General features: G+C 46.0%; 1 protein-coding gene across 1 annotated transcript in view; it reads right to left on the bottom strand.

Annotated features, from left to right (window-relative positions):
• The window catches only part of RPAP1 (RNA polymerase II associated protein 1), a 51,879-nt gene extending 44,414 nt beyond the window's left edge, over positions 1–7,465 (bottom strand). Inside the window, exon 1 of the mRNA XM_071558389.1 lies at positions 7,428–7,465. The gene's annotated coding sequence lies outside the window, so the exon portion shown is untranslated. The remainder of the gene's footprint in view (positions 1–7,427) is intronic.
• Between the last annotated feature and the right edge of the window lie 8,883 nt (positions 7,466–16,348).

Genomic DNA, 16,348 nt, shown 5'->3' with positions numbered 1-16,348 from the left:
CTAAGTCTTTGGAGGTGAACTCAAACATTCCTCATTTCAATGAGAGCTACTTTATGGGATTTTTTTATTTTATGATGTTGTCAGTCTTCTTGCAAGTCCCAACAATCTCATGCATCCTCTTCTTATAACTTGCCACAAGCAGTTTCATGACTTCCTGACCTTTCATCAAAATCAAAAATCCACACGTGTACATGTTACTTTCCCCATCCTTTAAGTCCAAGGCACTTTAGTATCTATGTGATCCATGATCTGGGCTCAGTTCATCAAACTATTCCTTTGGTTGCATTGCTTGAAACAGTTCTCCCATTTGGTCAGCAATCTCCTTCATCTTTTGACGCGCTTCTTCCATGGTGGTGGCAGCATTATGAACAGTGACACAGCATTCTCTATCCGTTAGGTTTAGCATCCCACATACTCCGTGCTCTTTCAACAACATCATATCTAAGGCTAATCGGTTCTGCAAAGCCATTTTCGGGACCTGTTGGACCTGCAAATTCAGTTCCCCAAAGGCACGTTCAGTCCAACTGCTCAACACATGGATTTGCCTAGTTATGTTCTCCAAGTCATATTGATGCCATTGGTTGACTGCACTGGGCACAAAAATAGATTCTAAGTCTAAAGCAATGTTTTGTCCCCAGGTATAATAGTCAGGGACTTGAATGCCCCCAATCCACCCTTTTACATCTGCTGGATTGTGCATTTCTCTCCGCACCTTTTTGTTACGATAAAGGGTATAATTGAACGTTTTAGATGGACACATGGTAGGAAACCCAATAGTACACTGGAGTCCAGCCATATCATACATGTTCAAGTGGGAATACATTTTCCCATCTGAACATGCCCATACTGTTCCCCTTGGAGCTGGATATTTGGCTTGTGAACACTGATAAAGGTCACCTCTGGGAACTTCCTGTGCTTCATTACTTGAATTCAAAACTGTTCTTGGGTCTGGACCATGTGTAACGGGAATACCACAGGATAGAGCCGTCTCTGAATTTTCATAAGACCCATTGCATCGGGTGTCTCGATTTAGATAGCCATAGTTGGGATAACCCCAACAGGTACACATGTCCCGGATAAAAGTTCTCAGCTCCGAGATGTACCAGGTTTCTATAGGTTCACCGGCTCCAGTGGTACAATCTAATATACGGAAACAATTCAGAAAGGAGGTCTCCGATTTACTTTGGCTAATGCTTCTCCTGTTCCTCATTTTCCAGCAGATGCTCTCTCCATTAGGTAATGTGGTCTCCTGGTCCTTACAGTCCGGTTTTTCCACTTCCCATTCCACTGTTTCCTCTGTCGGGGCCCTGGAGGCCCATTGTAGGGGAGATATGGGGTCAAAGATTTGTTTCAGGGACCAGGCCCACTCATAATTTGTTTGGTTAACTTGGTGTGCAGTGCCTGGGTCATTGGGGATTTGTATACACCATCCTGCATCCCAACGTAAATTGTACTCATGTTCAAAAAACTCACCCTCAACAGGAGAATCCCACCATGGTACCACTGTGCAAGGGATAGAAGTGACATTGTGCAATGTCTGAGCAGGGTTAGTGTCTAATGATCGATAACATGTTTGATTCCATAAATGGTTCCAGGTAGAGTTGTGTGGAAGCTGGTAAAAGGCTTTCTTGTATTCTACCCATGTCCCATTTGCAGCCCATTGTTGTCCTTCCTTCTGGTCTAGGAAGGGGGACTCAACCATTCCCCAGGTAACGTTTCCGCCTGTTTTTTTAAGATTATCCAGTTCTCTCGTTAGTATTTCTGAAAAATTTAACCAAATCATCATAAATCTAAGCCCATCTGATGCAGAGTTGGGGAGGTTAATACATATTCCTTGATTTGTATGATTCCAAATATGCATAAATCCTTGTATCAATTCCCAAGCTAAATTTGATTGAGTATCCTCACTCTCAATCAATTGAGACAAAATTGTACATCCATAAAATAAGAGTAAAAACTTTTCCCACACCATTTTGTTCTGGTAAAAAGGCAAAATAGGCTTAGTAAAATCAAGCTAAAAATACACAAAATGGTCCATCCACTCAACAGTTGAAAGCGTAGGCCCAGCAGTGGATTTCAGGTAATCTGTAAAATATATACGGGCATAAGAACAAAACATGATTAAAAGGAGGGAACCATTAGTAACCACCTAGACATACAGGTTAAGTGGCCTTCTAAAGGTCAGAGGTACCAATCCTACTCTTGATAATTCTACCAAAACCAGTTGTCCTGGCTAATGGAGAGGATTTGCAGGGTCTTTGGCTTCTTTTATCACAGGGAGGAGGGTGAGGATTGAAGACAAAAGACTGTGAGTCATCATCATCATCATCATGACCATCATCATGGCTAGGCTTGGAAGAAAGATTTGGGAAGGGCTCTACCCACGTGTGTCCTTTGAGCCTGTGCAGTGGATTTTTTAGGTGAGGCACAGCGTGCGCAGAACTGGCCCCACCCTTTAACTCCTAAGGTTCGTCTGCCATGGCCCGATCCCATCAGATCTCGGAAGCTGAGCAGGGTCAGCCCTGGTTAGTACTTGGATGGGAGACCTCCTGGGAATACTGGGGGCTGTAGGTTCTAGTCCTGAGGACTTCACTGTCACCATCCAAGCTCGCTCGGCCATGGCAGATGAACCTGAGGAGTCAAAGGGTGCACAGGCTCGAAGGACCCACCCAGGTGGGGAGAGTCCTTCCCAAATCTGTGAGTCATGGGCACCCCTTAAATTCCCAGCAGATACTGACTCTATATTGCACCCACTGTGGTCATCCAGATTCTTGAGGTTTCGGGGCCCTCTACAAGAGCCCATTGGTGCACTCAACAGTACCATTTGCCTGGGGGTAGTATGGGGTGTGAAAGATCCACTTGATTCCCTCTGCCCCACTCCTGTAGCACCCAAGCAGTAAAGTGACTACCATTGTCAGATTGGAGGGATTTGGGCCATGGCAAATAACTAAACCACAGCTTCAGTCCCTTTACAGTGCTCTCCCCAGTTGCTCCTACTACTGCCTCAGCTTGAGTGAGTCCTGACATTACTTCCACGCCCATGGGAACACACTGCTTTCCCTCTGACTTCAGGAAAGGCCTTAGTCCACCTGCCAGGTCTCCCAGAGGCCTTTTCCATGTCATAAGTGAAGGACAGTCTCCTGCAAGGGAGGGTGTTTCTCTAGTTGTGTACAACACTGGCACAGGCTGAGATGACTGAGTTTCACAGTTCCCAAGTGACAGGCCACTCTCTGTTTCCAGCTCCCTTATACAGATCTTTAACTCCTGAATGGCCTCCCTTTACATGTAATCCCTCTAACAGCTGCTTACATTTTAATTCTTCTCCCTTCACTGCCACATGGGTCAGTTAATCTACCTGATTATTCAAGAGGTGATCCCTCTTCTGGTGAGCAGCAATCCATCCCACTAAGAAAGACTTCTGCTTAGCTGCATTTAGGATGTCTTCCCATTTCTCTTGCTGGCACACTGGGTACCCAATTGACTTCCCATGGGTTCGTTCACAAAACAGGAGCCATCCAGTACAGGAGCCATCCAGTACACCCCTTAAAAACAGCACAAGAGTGTATAAATAAACACTACATTTTTTTAGTTTCAGCCTCTCTTAATCACACTGCACACGGCTACCAATTCTCCCATCTGAGCACTTCCTTCTCCCTTCATTATGATTCAGGCCCCTCAATCATACAGGGCCACCACTCAGTATTTCCCTTTCCTCTGGAGGACCCATCAGTGAAAAATATGTTTTTCAGATGGGGCTCAAATTGCAGGGTCGATTTTATATAAGATGAGGGAGGCTCCTTGTCCAGTTGATTGCAAGGTGGTTCTTCTATTTGGAGCATTTCAGGTGCTCCCTCCTCTGTCTGAGGTGGATGGCAGTAATGATGTGAATGCACATCACGCTGCCCCAACCCTGGCAGTGTTCACTCAGGCTGGACAAGCCCTTGAGCAACCTGATCTAGTGGGAGGTGTCCCTGCAAACACTGGCAGGGTTGGGATTAGATGACTTTAAGATGCTTTCCAACCCCTTAAAGTTTTCTTATTCTATGATTTGATGAAGTGGATCAGTCAGATATAATGATCCTAAAGCGTGATACCTGATATATCCCAGCCTCAAAGATTAACAATTTTAAGGCTTCTTCACAGATGGGGGTCCAGTCCCAGGTGTTCCTTTGGAATGTTAAATTGTAAAGGACACGTGCTATGATGAAGAAATTTGGGATGTGCATTCTTCAAAATACCAGTAGACTGAGGCCATGTTGTAGCTCCTTCTTTCCAGGGATTTTAACTTGCTGAACAGTAGTCAAGATTTCAGGGAAACACACCATTCCTCCTCTCCAACATGTAATGAGGAAGTTTACCTCGGATGGTTTAGTATGACACTCTTCTGATGGAATCTGGAATTCTAAATTTTCCAGTGAGTAATTATTTCTGTTTAGGTTGGTCTCACTGTTGTGGCATCGGGATGGCCAACAATGTATTCTGCCTATATAGATACACTTCAACTCCTGCCAACAGAGTAACCCCACCGGAACACCACCTTCTCCAGATCCTAGCACTACCATCCCTGGCAGGATGCAGGAGCCCGTCCACATGGACAGGGACAACACAATCACTGACTCTGTTTGCTCTCCTCATTCAAATCTCCCAGGTGAAAAACGTTTTGCTTCCTGACATGGTTCTCCTGCTTTAGTTCTCTCTCACTCTTCCACTGTCCTCTTATTGGTAGAAGTCATGCTACTTCCAACCATCTTCATTCACTGCTCAGGACGGTTTGAAGTTTAAAGACAAGAGGGAAATTTATAGACTTTTACCTCTGTGTACATGAGAACTTCCCAGGAAGGCAACTATTCCACCTCCCATTTACTGGGCATGGAAATATTTCTGACTATTACTCTCCATCTCTTATTCCCATAGACTGGGATCAACAATCCATCTCTCACAGGCAGCACGTAGAGTGTTTGCAAATACATTACACTCTAATTGAACCACTGATCAGCACTAATGCTGCAGACCTGACACCCTCCCACACTTGGTATGTTGTAGCAGTTTGGACATATTTGATCTCTTCCACTTGTAAAAGCCCATCAGGACTCAGTGATGATTCATTGTGAAGACAGAAAGGAAAGTGGGTATGGATTTTTAAAAGTTCGGTTATCTGCCGTATGGACAGGCTGCACACATGCGAAAATGCAGAGCTTGGAACTGAAACTCTGTCTTAATCTCAGACCAAAGCAAAGTTCAATCATTGTGCACATACACCCACTGCCCTAAGCCTGGTCTTATACCATTCTGTCTGGTACTATTCATATCATACCTGATTGTAAAGTATGTGGGATGTACCTTGTGGCAAAGGTGCTAACACACACAAGAGTTACTTCCTGCAGGATTTATGAACTACACCTGCATTACTCTACTACTTTCAGGGATCTCCTTCTTGACCAAGGTTGGTTTGTTGTGATGCTGCTGATTCTACAAGAACAAAGGGGGCCAGGAAGTTTTACATTTGGATCGTGGATTCAATCAAGCATTAGGGTAAAACCACCAACCATGTCAGACTCAATGAAACCTCGGGATTTTCAGAGGTTGCAAGGTTTCCAAGGACTCACCATTCAATGCAGCACCTCATGACTGAGAAAACAAACCTCTCCATCCAATGCCAGCGTCACCAGTTCCTTGCTTCATTTCAGGTATCTCAAAACACAGACCTTAATGAAAGCTGTCAGCTCAAGAGTCCCACAACAACAGCTTCCATGGACACCAAACCTACATATGGCACAACCAGCAACAGGGGGAACTTCCCGGAACCCTCTCAACAATGAAAGCCTTCCCCAGCACCCAGGGAAAATGCCCAAATTCTCTACCAACACTCTCAAGGACATCTAGGGAGCATGGTCACCTGCAAAAGCTCCTTCAGGGCAGGAAGGGAAGCGAGCACCCTGCTACGGTGCCCTGCTACTGTCAGAGAAGGACTTGACACAAAAACACCTGGGATGGCACCACGGCTCTGACTGATGCTGAGAAGGCAGAAACACTCCCTTTCAGCCCACCTCCCTCACAACTGCATAGCAAAAATTGCAACTGCTGCAGACAGCTCCTTTTTTTTCTGTGTACTCCTAACATAAGCACACACCTACTTGCTGGTTATTTATGGAGCTTTCTGTCACAGCCGGGCTCCCACAGCCATACTTCAGTTGCTTGGTCCCTCTTTGATATGCATAAGCAGCACCACACGCAGCCGATGCCAAGTGTTCCATGCCCTGTGATCACAGGCTTCAAAGCCCAAAAGAGGAGGATGCCAGGATTAACAGACACAAACTCCCAGTCAGAAGCAAAGTGTGCTGCTAATCTTTCTGCAGTCAGCCTCCTCCACACATGGCTGTGCAGAAACTTCTCCAACTCTCTGCCTATTAAAAAAGTTCATCAAAAACACTGGAGGCCTTGAGAACTGCCTTCCTTTCTCGGCAAAACTGTCAGGCACAAGACGCCAACTAAGTAGCCAGTGTCTAATGAGGTTGGATATTATTCCAAGAAGCCTTTCCTCAAAGTCAGGGCTTAAATACACATGGGACTTACAGACACACTGAATGGAGTGAAAATAGTTCACCTTCTAATGGAACCTTTTCCCATGCCCCCTGGAAGCCTCCTAAGCACATCAGCAACACTGCCCTAGCCATCAGAAGGAGTAGTTCTTACCCACCCGAGCTCAGAGAACACATGCAGCAGAAATCACAAACTCCCGATAATCAGCACTAACCCCAGCATCCTGCACTCTGGTTGCCTCCCATCTTGCAACTCGCTGCTTAAAAACTCACCATCCACCATCCGTTTGCCAAGAGGGACCACCAGCCAGACAGCATATGCAACCCAACAAGGATTTTGTCCTAGGAAAACACGGAAGGGATCAGAAGTGCTGTCAAAGGACCACGAGCGCCTTTATGCTCCACAACTCAGTGATTGTTCTGTGGATGCACTATCACCTGCTGTTGTTCACCCTGTCTCTGCTAAAAGGCCTCATAAATGGCTTTCTGTCATGCTCTGCACTTCCCATAGATACTGTTTGAAAAGCCCATCAGTGCTGCAGGAAGTTTCACAGGTGCAGTTGGGACCACAGGCCTAAGTCAGGCTGAAAGCAAACACAAAAGCACAGAGGGCAATGAAGGCATAGACTGCTCCAAGGGCCAAGATGCACTTCTGAATGAACCAACTTCAGCTCAAGCATCAGCCTGAGAAGCGAGGTCAGTCAGGATAGTGCAGGACCCCAATCACCAGGCAGTGTAGCACCAGAGTGTGAGAGAGAACGGCAACTACTTTACAGGACACAGAGGTCCGCAATCCACTTCCAATGCTTTCCAGAAGCAGCATTTAAGCTTCTGAGGCAGATACTGCCAATCTCTGCTGCTGCTCCCACACCGCGGGCAACTCCTCACCTGCGCCGCCACTGCGCCCCTCCGCCACCACTTCCGCCCTGCCCCGCCGAAGTTACTTCCGCCCGGCCGCCGTCACTTCCGCCCGTCCTCGCCCGGACAGCTCCATCCCCACGGGGAATTGAACGAGTTGAGTTTTCTTTTCATTTTTTGTGACGTAACCTCGGCCCTATTTCGCCGACACTGCTTAGGGCTGCCCTCTGCTGCGGGCGGCCCGGGGCTCCTGCGGGCGAGTCCCGCCGCTGAACTGCCCCTGCGGGTTCGCCCGGGGCTCGTCCCTGCCGAGGGCCACTCTCCCGGCCGTGTGCCCTGGCGCTGGATACGGGCCGCCTGCATCCCAGAGCCAGGATCTGCACACACCGAAACACCGCCGTGTGAACGCAGGATCTGTGCCTGGTCGGTAGTCGGGGCTGTTGCCGTGCCCGGGACAGGCCCTGTTTCAGGGGAGCAGACACAGAAACCTCTATGGACGTGCGTCTAATTCATTTTCTGTCTGCCCGTTTGTTACTCGTGTTACACTGGAAAGGACTGGAAAGCTGCTGGACCTTGCAGGAGCTTTGATTTTCATGTTGGTCACTGACTGTAGTACTCACTTGCCTGCCAGCCTTTTTACAGAATCACGGAATGGGTCAGGTTGGAAGGGACCGCAGTGGGTCATCTGGTCCAACCTCCCTGCCCAAGCAGGATCATCCCAGAGCACGTGGCCCGGGATTCTGTCCACGTGGTTCTGGAATATCTCCACCAAGGGAGACTCCACAGCCTCTCTTGGGCAACCTGTTCCAGTGCACAATCACCTGCACAATAAAGAAGTTCTTCCTCATCTTCAGGTGGAACTTCTGTTCTTCTGTTCTTCTGTTCCTGCCTGTTGCCCCTTGTCCTACTGCTCTGCACCGTTGAGCAAGGCCTGGCTCTGTCCTCTTACACCCTCCCTGCAGACACTGATTGGCATTGGTGAGATGAATAGAGATGAGATGCTGGCAAGATGAATTCTCTGAGCATGAAAACAGGCCCAGATTCTCATGGGGGCTTGGAGTGCATGAGGTGGGCCCACTGTCTGGGAAGGACTCACCACAAGTGCCCTGATGCTGTAAGAAATGACAGACTTTTTCAGTGGAGTTTCTTATCCCTTCAGAAAGCTGCAATACTACAGCAAAATTACAGCCAGAAACAAGTTTTATCCATTATGGTCATTGAAAGCACAAAAATCTGTAGAAATGGAGGTCTTCATGTCAGCTGACAGCCAACCTTAACTACAGTGTCAAGGAGATAGGGCTGTGATTATGTCATAAAAAATTGATATTAAAATTTTGATTTTTTTAAATGCTGGGCAGAAAACATCTCCATCAGTTTCATGTCTTCTGATGAGCAGCCTTCTTCCTGAAATGGTAAAGCTGATGACTGCACTATTTTAGGTCATTCTCTTCTTGAAGTAGGAATCACCAAAATTACTTGAAGATGGCCCATTATTACACAGCCAAGAGTGATCATGATTCCAACCCTATGATCAGATGTATTCCTACTACCTGATTCGGGCAGAGGTGTTTGAACAGTTCTTGCTGTTACATCTAGTGCTTATAGATGCCCCTAGCAGGAGGAATACACTGATCTGCTCTTAATTACATTGAGAGATTCTCAGAAAGGAGCCCTGGTGGTGTTTGGAGTGCTTGTAAGATGCTGCCCTCCCAACCTGCAGTTCATCAGCTGGTGGAGCTCTGCTTTATTCTCTTTAAAGGAACTAGAATCATTAAAGTCAAATGTAGTTCAGGAATGGCAGTGACTGCAGAGAAATGTGGGGTCAAATTCTCCATTTCATTGAAAACAACTGTTACCCTACCACCACCATCTGCCACTCGCTATTGTCATTCCCAATTTACACTGGTTTGCAGTGCAAGAAACACTTTGAAATAATTGTTCAAGTTTCTTTCGGTTAACCTCACGAGCACTGATTTCTAATCCTTTGTCTGTGGAACACGTTACTACCACAGGTCTGGCTGACCAAAGTGGGAAGTTTAATGTGTCCTTTGGCATCTTGTTGGATTTTTGTGCTTCTGGGAAAGGGAAGGTCATGCAGGGCTGCTCCAAAATTTATTGAGATCAATGGATTCTGCCTCTGCTTGAAGCAAAATATGAAACCAAGGTTTTAATTTTTGCACTGTTCACCTTCAGGCAGGACAAAAGAGCACCACGGATTTTACCATGCACATGCACTGGTATGAGTAGAAGGCCTGTCTCTCACACTTCAAGGTTTTGCTGGTGCTGAATTTAGGAATGATTCTCCATGGACCTCATGAATACATTGAGTTCTCCTACCTGGACAGTAAGGCAGGGAGGCCTTGGCAGTGGTTGCTGAAGCCATCCTTATACCTTTCTGTAATACTTCTCATAGGAATGCTCAGCATGGAACTTTGCAAAACTAACACGTGTTACTTGACTTATACCTCACCTGAAAGTATTCTGAGGCTCAACCAGACAGAACTGGTCAGCACCCAGGGACAGTAATCCTGTCCTAAGTGTGGGGTGGTGTTCAAGCCTGACAGCCATAAGCATTTGTCCCCCCGATTGCTCTCATGCAGGCTGCACAGCATCTGCGGCCACACGCAGTGTCTCTGAGCATGTGGGTGAAATGAGGAAATAACCTTTTTTGCCAGAAAGACATAAAATATACTCAGAATATATTCAATTTTAATCACCACAGGACAGGAATGCTTCCCATTAAAACTGCCAGAGTTTTATGTATCCTTTCTTCATTCCATTAATCATTTACCTTCAGTTTTAATAATACAGTTAAAGGCACTATATATAGCTCATGCTCTATCAATAAATCATGCTTGTGTGTCTTCACATTTATCCTACAAATTATAAGTACCAACACGCTTGCATAGATCTGCTAAGCAATTCTAGCAAAGAAATTCCCACCAGAGCATGGCTAAGAGTCTTTGGAGGTAAACTCAAACATTCCTCATTCAGTGAGAGCTACTTTATGGGATTTTAAAAGATCAGCAGTCTTCTCACAAGGCCTGACCATCCTCTTCATCCCCTTCTTCCCTAGCTCACCACAAGGAGATAATTTCATGTGACTTTCTGGAACATGATTTTGGTCTTCCACAGCAGAGAGAAGGTTGAAAGCCTACAACCAAATGCTTTCTTGGTGGATTATAACAGGGAAGGGATCAGAACAACAAAGAAAATATAGCGGTGGCCTTGGTGGAATTAGAAAGGGTAAATTTGTAAATGTGTATTATCTATGTTGCAGAGATGATAAATACTTGGATGAGTCGTCTGAAAAGCAAGTGAGCACAGAAGAAGATAATCCTGGTGGTTGGTTGACAGAAGACAGAAACTGAAGTTGAGAACGGAGCAGCTGGAGAGCAGAGTGTTCAGCAGCACGCAGGTTTGCTGGGGAAGGGAAAACAAATAGTAATAAGGGATTGGTCCAAGATACAAGTTTTACTTGTGTTCTGTTTTGTTAAGGAAATTTTTCGCACTGAAAATCAGACAGATTTGTCAGCACCGATCGGTCACTATATCTGGTAGCTCAAGCTTGGTGCCTCAAGAGGGACCCCATGGCAATTACAGTCTAAACTCCTCATCCCTCACATGACAGTCTGGACCAATAGCAACATTACAGTCTGGGGTCTTCTTGCTCTTCATTGGTTTGGTTTTGTTACCATGTGATTACTATGTGGTCATCTCCACATCCTCTTAGGTCGGTTTTGGTAGGGGTTTTGGCCAATTGTGCAGTATAGTATATGTTATGACACAGTTGTTACAGTTCATATTCTGTGATCTGTGGGCTATCCACTCTAATTATTAATTTTGTAATCTTTGTAAAAAAGAGCTGTCTGGTAGGACATGATGTTCAACGTTGTCACCTGTGCTAAAGGTTTAACTCTGCAGAGAACTACACATTGATCTCAGAAGGAATGGCAATACATCATGCCTCAAAGCAGTAGATGCACTGCACAATAACACTGTCTGCCGGAATCCATCTGTAAGAGACCTGAGCCAGCAGAGAACACTTACACACAGCAGTGTCATGCATACCACATTGTGCCCCTCTCTGATAGTAAAGAAACTACACGTGATCTTAAAGATATGTGCATACATGAGAGCAAAACTGGATTGGAATCAGGCAATGGGCAGCTTTCTTGCTGGTGGGAGAACATGACAGTTGAGCAGAGACAGTATGTGTGTCCAAATATCCTCAAAGATCCATCGTCGGGGCCTTGACTGGCTTTCTGCAGTTCTGATGTACTATTGGGGTGGAATCCTGGCACTCTGAGGCAGCAAGACCTCACTGAGTAAAGGCTATTGGGCATCCCTGGGATGAGATGAAGAAGAGATATTTTAAATCAAACCTCTGCTTGTTCAGCAATAAAAAGCACACATCCATGCTTGATGTGAGTTGATTTAACCACGTAAATGTGGGGGAAGGATTACGTATTTTAAAAGCCCAAAACAGCAGAGTATTTACTCATGTCTAGTAGTGCGTCTGGTGAGCGTTATCTTGACTTTTGACAGTTGGCATGGGATTTCCTCTTTGTTGTTTGTTTCATCAGTTGTTTCTTTAGAAATGACATTTTACCAAACTAGATGAAAATATCCTGAAATAACACACATCTTCAGCAAATAAAGGTATTTCTTGCTCAGTCTATATATTGTATCCCTATCACACTAAGTTTTCCTCCCCTCATTACAACATTGAAATAAAACCCAGTTAAAAGTGAGTCACTATACAGCTGGGACTCCAGAGAACAGACTGCTGTGGAAATTAGAGCAGGCATTCAAGCAAATGTATTTCTCAAGTCAGGTCACTCAGGCACTGCCTCTGAAGGGTATTGCAGGTGAAAATCCTTGTTTGCACAGATGGTGAATGTGTTGTCATTGACAGTCACTGCTTCACAGAAGGCTTAAATGAAAATGATCTCTGAGCTGACCCTGCCTGACAATGCCCTTTGCCCCTGCTATCACTTAGGAAAGAAACATTTCTGAAATCTAGCTTCCCTGGGCTGAGGACATTGTCTCCCATGGCTGCTTCTGTGGGATCTATCAGACAAAATCTGAGTGACATAGTTGATGCATTCAAATCCACTGTTACAGATTCCAAAGGAAGCCTATCAAAGTGCTAAGTCTGAAATTTCATGCAATTTGAGACAGTTTAAAGCACTGGATATGCTCAGATGATTATGCTCCATGGCAAATCTCCTGAAGAACTGGCTGTTTTGTTGGTATTCAGGATTTGTTCCTTTCTTCTTTCCAGATTATTTACTGTTGTATTATGGGGAAAACCTTACACTTTTGCACTTGAACAGGATGAGAGTGGATGTGCATGTGCTTTATCCAAAACTCATCTGTACTAGTCAGAATATATAGTGAAGAGAGGGCCATGGCAAGCTCACCTCTCCCAGGCTTCACCTCTCAACTCTGGGAATGGAAAGCACGATGTCTGCAATGCTCTTGCTTTTGGGAACTCAATATGGACCCAGAACAATTGAAATTAGTTCACAAAAGGGCCACAAAGGTGATCAGAGGGGTGGAGCACCTCTCTTAGGAAGACAGGCTGAGAGAGTTGGTGTTGTTCAGTCCAGCAAATGGAAGGCTCTGGGAAGACCTAGCAGCTTTCCAATACCTGAACAGGCCTACAAGAGAGCTAGAGAAGACTTTTACTTGGGCAGGTAGTAACAGGACAAAGGGAAATGGCTTTAAACTGACAGGAGATATGTTTAAATTAGACACTAGGAAGAAATTCGCTATGACATTGGTGCATGGAACAGGTTGCCCAGAGAAGCTGTGGATGCCCCATCCCTGGAAGTGTTCAAGGACAGGTTGGATGAGGTTTTGAGCAACCTGGTCTAATGGAAGGTGTCTCTGCCCCTGGCAGGGATGTTGAACTAGGTTATCTTTAAGGTCCCTTCCAGCCCAAAGCATTCTATGATTCTGTGAATATTCAGTGTAGATGCATGCACAACAGCTGTCTCCTACTGCCAGTGGACCCAAGCCTGAAGTATTTAAATAGTTGTGCTAATGCAACTAGATCTGCCAAGAGTTTTGAACAGGGATGATCATGATGTCCTGATGATTTTAAGTGATCTGGCAGAACTAACTGTAGTCACCCAGAACTGGGTTTTCACCTTCATATTTGTAAATGTAAAGTGCCGTGATGGGTAGCTGTGCCTCATCTTCATCAGTACTTTTCCATGAGTCTTTATGAGGCCACACCTGGTTTTCCATACCCTTGGGAGTGACATGAAAAGCTGTGGGTTCTCAGAGGAGCATCCTAGTGGTGTGCATTTCTGCTTCTCAAATAACAACATGCTGCTTCACTCAGATTTCTGGTAGAGAAAGACAAGCAGCCAGATGAGAAACAACTGTCTAAAAGGAGAGCCCAGCAAACTGAAAGAGACACTTGGAAGAGAGGTATTCCAAGGAAACTACCAGGACTGTATTGTTATCAGATGAGATATCTAATGCCTAGGTGTAGCATTGGTACATAGTCCTGGGTCGCTTTTGAACTCTGTTGCCACCACAGAAACAGAAGAAATTACTTTGCCAGTCTTTCACAGTATAGGAATGTGTATCCTGTATTTCCAGAGGCTAAGTGCTTGTGAGGTTTGGTGTATGCATGGTACCAGCACAGGACTCTTCCCTCACTGTTGGTATTTGCTGATAGAAGTGCAGTCATGAGAAACCTTTACATGCACACTCTTTTCTACCAGACAGACATGTAAGCATCTTTCTAGAGTGCTCTCTTAAGCTTATGATTTGCCTGACAGCAAGCTCTCTTCAGTGCTGTGGGGTTTTTAAAAATTTATTTTCAGAGGTATTTATAGCCACTGTGATCTCTCATGACAGTTTCCTGCATCAGGAGCAAAGATGACAGTGACCACAGAGAAACTCACTGGCAGAGCACTCTCCCTCCTGTTAGTGGCAACCACTATTATTGGTAACACCAACATTCAAAAGCCCTTTTTTTATCAGCACAGTTACAGGAGAAACAGCAGAGATCACTCTTCTTCTTGTTCACTGTTACCATGTGGGAGCATTGTTTGCTCAGGTGCACGTGTACACCTCTTCCTTTCGGTTTATCACTGAGGGCCATGCTTTTTAAATCTTTAGCACTGGACAGCAGCCCTGAGTCCTGGCAGGCTGCCTTCTAGACACACAGCAGCAGCAACTGCCCAGCTTACTTCCCATGGGAAAATGTTGGTAAGCCTCCAAATTATCGACTTGGCTCTAGAATGTTACTGCCCAGATGGCTGTTCTGCATCAGAAGTCATGAGCCACAGAGGTCAGCGGATAGATTTGGGCTTCTGAGTTCAACTTGAGAAAGAAGTTGGCCAAGCCCTGTGATAGGTATTTCCTCATAAAGATGAAAGGTATTTGCTCATCTTCTAGCCATACATGTGATATCTTGGTGCTCGGAGCTGTTGATGATTTGCTTAGCCTAGGATTGCTCCTCAGCCACTGTGTCTGTTTTTCCTATGTAAGATAACAAAATACTGTGAACAGATTCTTGCATTGCTCTCCCTTTTATTTTATAAAGCCCCTCATAGAATCATAGAATCGATTGGGTTGGAAAAGACCTCCAAGATCATCGAGTCCAACCCTTGGTCCAACTCCAGTCCATTTACTAGATCATGGCACTCAGTGCCACGTCCAATCTGCGTTTAAATATCTCTAGGGATGGTGAATCCACCACCTCTCTGGGCAGCCCATTCCAATGCCTGATTACTCTCTCTGTAAAGAATTTTTTTCTGATATCCAACTTAAATTTCCCCTGGCAGAGCTTAAGCCCGTGCCCCCTTGTCCTGTTGCTGAGTGCCTGGGAGAAGAGACCAGCCCCCACTTGGCTATGACTTCCCTTCAGGTAGTTATAGACAGTGATGAGGTCACCTCTGAGCCTCCTCTTCTCCAGGCTAAACAACCCCAGCTCCCTCAGCCTCTCCCCATAGGGCTTGTGCTCCAGTCCCTTCACCAGCCTTGTTGCTCTTCTCTGGACTCGCTCCAGCACCTCAATATCCTTTCTGAACTCAGGGGCCCAGAACTGAACACAGTACTCAAGGTGTGGCCTCACCAATGCAGAGTACAGGGGAAGGATCACTTCCCTGGTCCTGCTGGGCATGCTCTTTTTGATACAGGACAGGATCCCATTGGCCTTCTTGGCCACCTGGGCACACTGTTGGCTCATGTTGAGCTTCCTGTCAATTAGTACTCCAAGGTCCCTTTCTGCCTGGCTGCTCTCCAGCCACTCTGTGCCCAGCCTGTAGCGCTGCAGGGGGTTGTTGTGGCCAAAATGCAGGACCCGGCACTTGGCCTTATTGAACTTCATCCCATTGGAATCAGCCCATCTCTCAAGTCTATCCAGATCCCTCTGCAGAGCCCTCCTGCCTTCCAGCAGATCGACACTCCCTCCCAGCTTGGTGTCATCAGCAAATTTGCTGATGATGGACTCAATCCCCTCATCTAAATCATCAATAAAGATGTTAAACAGGACTGGACCCAATACAGACCCCTGGGGAACACCACCAGTGACTGGCTGCCAGCTGGATGCAGCTCCGTTCACCAGCACTCTCTGGGCCCGACCCTCCAGCCAGCTCTTAATCCAGGAGAGGGTACACTTGTCCAGGCCATGGGCTACCAGCTTTTCCAGGAGTATATTATGGGAGACAGTGTCAAAGGCCTTGCTGAAGTCCAGATAGACCACATCCACAGCCTTCCCCTCATCCACCAGCTGGGTCACCTGATCATAAAAAGAGATCAGGTTGGTCAGACAGGACCTGCCCCTCCTAAACCCATGCTGCCTGCGTCTAATCCCTTGTCCACCCTGAAGGTGCTGTGTGATTGCGCTCAGGATGAACTGCTCCATAACCCTGCCAGGCACGGAGGTCAGGCTGACAGGCCTGTAGTTGCCAGGGTCCTGCTTG

This window comes from Pithys albifrons, chromosome 6 (genome assembly GCF_047495875.1).
Source record: "Pithys albifrons albifrons isolate INPA30051 chromosome 6, PitAlb_v1, whole genome shotgun sequence".
NCBI classification, from domain to species: domain Eukaryota; kingdom Metazoa; phylum Chordata; class Aves; order Passeriformes; family Thamnophilidae; genus Pithys; species Pithys albifrons.
This window is presented reverse-complemented; position numbering and strand designations above follow the sequence as displayed.